This window comes from Camelina sativa, chromosome 5 (assembly GCF_000633955.1).
Source record: "Camelina sativa cultivar DH55 chromosome 5, Cs, whole genome shotgun sequence".
Taxonomy (NCBI): domain Eukaryota; kingdom Viridiplantae; phylum Streptophyta; class Magnoliopsida; order Brassicales; family Brassicaceae; genus Camelina; species Camelina sativa.
In genome coordinates this window covers 14735291-14743261 of record NC_025689.1, presented here as the reverse complement: position 1 = coordinate 14743261, position 7971 = coordinate 14735291, and the positions used below count along the sequence as shown (strand labels likewise).

The 7971-nt window shown below is 34.5% G+C and overlaps 1 pseudogene; it reads right to left on the bottom strand.

Annotated features, from left to right (window-relative positions):
- LOC104789264 lies at nucleotides 1527-4924 on the bottom strand (annotated as a pseudogene).

Genomic DNA, 7971 nt, shown 5'->3' with positions numbered 1-7971 from the left:
GAAAAACTCGACTTGAAACCGAATTCAATTTTAAAAATATCTGAATGGGTCCTAAACTTCAAGATCCGAAAATCCGAAGCTGAACACAGACAAGTACCCTAACATATTAGAAAAATAAGTATATATTTGTAATATTAACATATATAGTAAGTACTAGGCCTGCGAATTCAGGTCGGGTCGGATACTTCGGGTCGGGTAATTCGGATAGTCGGATAGTTCGGAATCTGAGAAGTGTTACCGAAAATAACCAATTTAAATAACGGGTCGGGTCGGTTCGAGTATCAGGTTTTTCGGTTATTATTTTTGGTTACTGAAACTAACCGAAATTTTTAGTTTTTTTGGTTAGTTTGGTTATTTAAGTTAAATCGGGTCAAAATTTTTGGTTATTTTTGGGTAAATTCGGGTAATTTCGGTTATTTACGGGTAGTTTGGGAAATTTGGGTAATTCGGGTTGGTTAATTTAGGGTAATTTTGAGTAATACGGGTAATTCGGTTAAATTCGAGTAACCGATCGGTTAGGGTGAACCGAACCGACCGAACCGATAACCGATTATATATTATAACTTCTTCCGATCGATTTTCTTCTCTTAACCGAAACCGAACCGAAAACCGAAAATTTTGGTTTGGTTCGGTTTGGAATTCTCGGTTCGGATAATATTCCCAGGCCGAGTAAGTACGTGTCCAAATATTCAATTTTTTGGGAAATTTTGGAGATTTTTGCGTATATTTTGTTGTTTTGGAATAAATTAAAGTAAAACGCTTGTGTATTGTTGTGGGAATTTTGGATAACTTTAAGTAATTTAAAAGATTTACGGACATATTATTTTTTAGTTTTTGAATATTGGGTAAACCCAAACCGAATCTGATCCGATCAAATTTGAATTGAAACGGACTCGAACTCGAATGTATCCAAATTTCTAAATTCGAAAACCCAAACTTGAAAAATCCGAACCTTAATCCGACTGACTACCCAAATGCCCATGCCTACTAACCATGATGGGTTAATACCCTCGGCATATCGGGTTTTCTTCCTTACCTTTGGATCCGTACGTAATGGTCTCGCACACAATGAGGATATCCAACCCCCTTCCATTGAGAGAGTTATCTCTCCTCTAAACTCTATTAATAAATATCCTAGACTAATTTCGGCTTAGACCCATAATTTGGCTCCTACTTATTTTTTGGAAATTGACTCTTTGTCCAGTCACACTACTCAACCTACCCTAAATTTCCCGATTATTCTAAACATATGAAGTTCTCCACTGAAGAAGAAATTCAACTATCTGGAAGCATCCAAAACAATAACATTACAGAAAAAAATAAAAGATCATGTATTGAGCTTGTAAATAAATTAGTTAATTAACTCAATGTAATTTCTTGATGATTTTAGCTTACATTATGTATGGTTCCAAGACTGAATTTTTTCTTATAAATTATTTGCATAATCACATATATAATTAGATATTATCTGATGGTACATACCTGACTTGTTTTACAACATACTTCTATAACACATATGTTTATGGTTATAGACAATTACAATTTCGACCAGGACCTCCATAAAAGAAATTAAGTCCCCATGTACTATCAAAGCCAGACCTAACATTGTAACAACTCTCTTTCGTCATATAAGAATAACCTCTCTCAGGTGGTCTTAGTTTATCATATTCATCAAGTATCTCAATATTCCTAAAATAGCTAGCTTTTTCATATCCTTTTTGGGCGAAACGTCCACTCCCCATTTTCGTTGTCGTGTGTCGTGAACCATCATTAAAATTTATAATTTCTCCTCCCCAATTAATATGAGTCGCACCATTTTTGAGATGGTTAAACAATATGGAAGGCCAATATCCTACAACTACGTTTTTATTGAATTTTAACCACCAATTCCCTGTATGAGGATCCTATAATAATGTAACATTCATTTTTAGTTTCAAGATATCATCCGATGGTAATTTATGAAGTTATATGATGACAAATAGTCCTTAACTATATTAACCTTCCATATAGTTGTTGTAATATGATATTGTTGGCCATTCAAGGTGGAAACTTGTTTTATAGTAGCACCTACGATAAATGCTTTGTTAACAGGAACAAAACCGGTGATATCAAGATTGTAGCAGCCAGACTTATACCCATCGGCCTGTTTTCATGTTAGGAAACAACAAACAAGGAAAAATTTTCCCTAAATATAAGTACATAGTCGTGAAAAAAATATATAGAAAGAAAAAAAAAATATCAGTATAAACATTTGACTCACAGTCCAAAAAATAAAAATTCTAGGGTTATCGTCAGCATAAAGATCCGGATACACCTGATTTAAAAAATAGGATACCAAATAAATGAAAAAATTAAGAATATATGTATATAGTTATGAAAATATAGTTGAAAAATAATGTAATACCTGCCACCCAACTTCAATGCTGTTAACTTCTGAGACAGGGCCAGCCGTAACCCACATTTGTGCTAGGCTAAACTCTTTTTCGTTTGTATGTAAGGTCTCCACACGTTTATATCCGCTTTGGCTCCATGAAACTTTCCGTCTACTTTAACTACGGCATACTATAGATGTACATATACATATAATAAATTTAAGACATGCATATATATATGGATAAGGTACTAATAATAACTGCTTTTCAAATGCTTATTGAATTATATATGTACCTCATGAAGTTATGGATTGTCGTTCGATTTTTTTTTTCTTATATCTTTCAACCGATCTTCTTCGTAAAATATCTTCCCTACTCGTTCTTCTAATTTGGATACTGTTTTTGGGCATCTACCATTGATTGTCCAGAGTTGAGTCAACGTACTTTGATTTTTGGTGTTTGTAGATTCATTTTTTGATCCTTCTGGAAAAAAACTTGGTTGCATCTTAAAAAGAAATAACGTTAGAATAAATGAAGCTTATTAAAAATAATTAATGATAACACAGACATAGTAAGTTCAATAAATTTTTTTTTTGTCGGCTATCTCTTCTCATTGATTAACCCAACATGGGCTTATTACAACAGAGATTATAATGTGAATTTTCGGAGTCCAAACCCAAATACAAAGCCCAAACATAAACCCATATAAATAATACAGCAAATAGGAAATTAGGTTTAGAGTGGACACGTGGTAGATACGTGTTAAACGCAAGGGTGTGGTGGAAAAACAACCGACTCAACAGTCCCCACCGTCGTTCCACCGGAGCTAAAATCCGATCGAATCTGAAAATTTTCCGATGAGAGAATCATCTTTTTCGCCGCAAGATTCCAGAAGATTTCAGCATCTCACTCCGAATTTCACCAAAAACTTTTGCAGTTTTCTTCTGAGTATGAAGAAACAGAGGTTCATAAATCTTCAGATCCGTTAACTCTGGAAGACGCGAGAAGATGAGATTGCCAAATTAGTCGCAAAACTTCGCTCTCCTAATTTGTTCTTCACCAGCCACGAATTCCTTCCAACACGATTCACAAACCAAAGGAGAAACCATCATCCAAAGCCGATAAAACGGCTACCAATATATGGTATGAGGATTTACTCTCCTTAAGAATAAGATCGAGCAATCAGAAGATCCAGAAACTCCGATCCACTTCTCAGCTTTTGCCTCTTCAACTGGTAAAAGAGGTTTAATGAGATCTGCAAAAGGAGAAAAAACGAAAAAAACTAAAAAAGATAGCCACAAAAGCTAAATACAGCTCGCACCTAGGCGAGAAAGAGAAACCGGACTTAGCCGGTGACAAAAAACCCACGAACAAAGTCGCCGGAAAATATAGAACAGAGCTTTCTCTCTCTGAAAGGTTTTAGAGAGAGAAGAGAGAAAAAGCTTTTGGTAACTTTAGTTAGTTCAATAATTTAAAATGGTGTTATATTAGTTTTTTTATAATAATAATTCAATAATTCAATAATTTAAGATGGTGTTATATAAGTATTTATTGAATGTTTATAAGTAGTACCAAGTGATTGTTTTGGAAATAGCAACACTATGGGTGCAAATGGTTGCACAGTTGAAAATGTTGAAGGAATTGGAAAAAATTATTCAGCCAAGTTTCACCATTTGAATGGAAGAGGTTGAAGAAGTTGGAAAAAACTATTCAACTCATTCAACTTAAAAAGTTGAAAAAATTAACTAATCCTACAGCAAAAATGTTCAACTTGTTCAACCACTATTTTGGAGATGAATGAGTTGAATATTTTCCAACGCAATTTTGTTCAACTCATTTTTTCAAATTTAAGCAACCATTTGCAGCCTATATATAGAAGATCTTGAATTCTATGTTAAAAAAAAATTATTAAAGAGAAAAGATTAAGTAAATTTTATGAACCTGAATGGTGTAGTTTTTAAGTAAATGATGATCATAAATTGGATGATTTTTCATATGAACACAATCTATTATATCTTCGTCTGGACTCTACAAAAAAAAAAAAATAATAATAATAATACACCTTTAACTACAATTTAAAAATGAGCATAGTTAGATGTAATCATTCTCCGTGAAATCCCACAATTTTTATGTTTTACTTTGATAGATTTAAGATAAGGTTTGTTGATTGTTTTCAAGAGTTGATCTATTTCATCATCACGAGTATTGGAAAATTTGCTTCTTGTGATGATCACTGCTATGATTAGAATGTTGAACACAAAATTTGCTATTATCTGAGTGATCATGACTAAAAACACACAAAAATATTTTGATACGTTTTGAAGAGTTTATTCTACTATCTATACAGCTGGTATTGCTCTAGATAATCGAGCAGAGATTCTCCAGCAGTTCCCATTCGCTTCTAGCCTCTTATCAGTCCGATACTTTGGTCTTCCCCTTCTAACAAAGAGAATGACTGCAGAGGATTTCCTTCCTCTCACGGAGAAAATTCGTTCACAAATTAGCTCATGGACTGCACGGTCTCTCTCCTTCGCAGGGAGACTGCAACTCATTCGTTCTGTCCTCTTCAGCACAATAAATTTTTGGCTCTCTGCTTTTCGACTACCTAAAGGGTGTATTGCAGAAGTCAACAGGTTATGTTCTGCGTTTTTGTGGTCCGGTCCGTCTTTGAACTAAAAAAAGGTTAAGGTCGCCTGGTCAGATGTTTGCTTGCCAAAAAGTGAAGGTGGTCTAGGTCTTCGCTCCATAGAGGAGGCAAACAAAGTCAGTATGCTCAAGCTGATATGGAGGTTACTCTCTGCAAAAGATTCCTTATGGGTGAATTGGGTTAAGCGACATCTCATTCGCACGGGTTCATTGTGGTCGGAAAAAGGACATGCTTACTCAGGTTGTTGGATTTGGAGGAAGCTTCATATATACAGAAACATAGCAAAGCAGTTCCATCGGGTAGAGGTGCGGAATGGAAGATCCACCTCCTTCTGGTTTGACGTTTGGAGCCCTCTCGGCTGCTTATATAATAAACTTGCTGACAGGGGTCCTATCGATTTTGGAATCCCCCTAAATGGTACGGTAGTTGAAGCTATGGACAGCACCAGGAGAAGGTCTCACAGAAAACCTCTGCTCAATCTTGTGGAAGAGGAGATACGGAAGTGTCAAAATTTACGTGTTCAGGGAGAACAAGATGTGGTTCTCTGGAAAGGGGAAAATGACAACTTTCGCAGCAAATTTCTGACTAAGGCTACCTGATCTCAAATCCGTGAAGTAAAACCAGTAATGGAGAGTCACAAAGCCATATGGTTTCCTTTTGTGACACCAAAATTTGCCTTCATCACCTGGTTAGTGGTGAAAAACAGAATCTCAACAGGGGAGAGAATGCAGGCTTGGAATGCAAATACTGATGTGAGCTGTGTCTTCTGTCGACACCCACTGGAAACAAGAGAGCATTTATTCTTCTAATGCCCTTATTCTCAAAAGGTGTGGAAAGAGCTAGCTGAAGGTCTTCTCAGAGACAAATATGTATCAACCTATTCGGATGTTATCTCATTACTACTGGGAAACTTGTTAGATAAGGCAACAAAGTTCCTATTGGAATATACTTTACAGAACACGATCCATTCCTTGTGGAGAGAGCGAAACACAAGACGACATGGAGACACTCCAGCTCCGGAGGTAAAGCTCATCAAACTGATCGATCAGAATGTTCGGAATCGCCTTCTCACCATCGGTGGAGGATACCTTCTTCAGCCCTGGTTTGCTGCAAGACTCCTTTGAGACTATTGTTTACACTAGTTTCTACTTGTATTTACTTTTGAAAAGTATCACAAAGGCCATGTAAAACGTTTTTTCTTCTTCTTCTTTTGAATATAATTTAACATTTCTTCAAAAAAAAAAAAAGAGTTTATTCTTGTTTGGGTCAATCCTTTTTATACATAGTATGAAATGTTTATCATAAAATATAGAGCCTTGTGATTTGTTCTAGAGTTGAGTCACTACATGAATCTATACATATTTATTGCATATTATTGAAAAGAGGCCTATAGAAAGTTCATGCAAAAGAAAATGCAACAAATCTATGCAATAAAAGTTGATACTTAGATTTTCTTATAAATAAAGTATACATGTATTAAAATAGATTAATTCATTATTTCATTTTGGACATATATACAAAATACAATTAATTTAGTCATAGCTTTTAATGTTATCACAAACAATTAAATGACAATCGTATATTCAAAAGCAAAAAAGCAACTAAATAAACAATCTTAACGAAATCATATTTAGATTTGAATTTCATTAGTTTACGGTTATTGTCGATTAAACTAAAATCTAAATATTTTGTATTCGTAAACTAATGATTTATGACAATAACCATACATAATTGAAATCAACCAGGAGGACTCTTTGAATCGAAAGCATCAAATCTCAATCAGGATTTCTCAGCGTTAGTTCAGGAATTTCAGTTGAAGAATGATCACAACAACATGTATTAATTTGCAAAAACCTTATGTATTTGTTTAAGAACATCTCTTTTTCCTGTAAGAATCTTATGTGTTGTTCTTATATCTTAATTCAACCAATCTTGTCTATTATTTTCGAAATATACACATTGTTTAGTCCTTTCTTACTAGAAACTGTGATGACTAATGAAGTTTTCATACACGTATACTTTATTTATATTTTGCATAACGCATGACATGCAAGTATCTAACATCCCCTGTTTCAGTGATTCATAGTGATCAATATATGTTTATAATCTACTAATAGTAACAATAACCTAGACAACTTATGCTGACTACTAGTAATTGCAAGCTTCACACTCATATTAGAGGTGACTCTTTATACTGATATTATGTCATATGTGGATGCTTTGCTCCCTTCCATTAAGTCTGCAGAAGCTTCCCACTCCTCTTGACCTCTGTCTCCTGATGGTTCCATTATTTTCCACACTTCCACTGTTTGATGCTGTTCACATCATCAGCGATAAGGAGAACTTTCCGGTGTTTACGCCTGCTTCGGTAGTTTCAAGCCCGTCGTGATCTGAACTCGTTATTACCGTTGGATCTTCTTCCCCTTCGAACTTAAGAATCTTGTCTTTAATGTTTTCAACATTATCTAGGAAAATACATGTTTGAAATTTGACAAATATCTCGGCATAAGTTTGAGTATCCAAGCTATCTAGCTTCTCTCAAGATTTATCATATATGTGTCCAAGCTATGTTTTTAATTTTAACGAGAGTAGACTACTTCAGACATCTAGTCTACCGAATCTCTCCACCATCCCTAACAGTTAATTACATTCTGACAACTCAAGTTGAAGCAATCACCTCAATGGTGAAGTAGTACAATTTTTGTGAAGCTGTTTCTATCTTTTAGTATGAGTAGATGCTAAAACAGATGCATTATTTGTTTATTACCTTAATTTTTTTTTATGAATATGAACATTTTGTTTAGTTTATATACTGTATGTTGTTCTTAGTATTCAGCTAAACAAATAAAGCTCAATGTAATACCAATCTGCTCTATTCCTGACATTTCTCTACGCATAATCAACCCAAACACGCAAAAAAAAAAAAAAAAAAATCATTCTTCTTCCTATTTT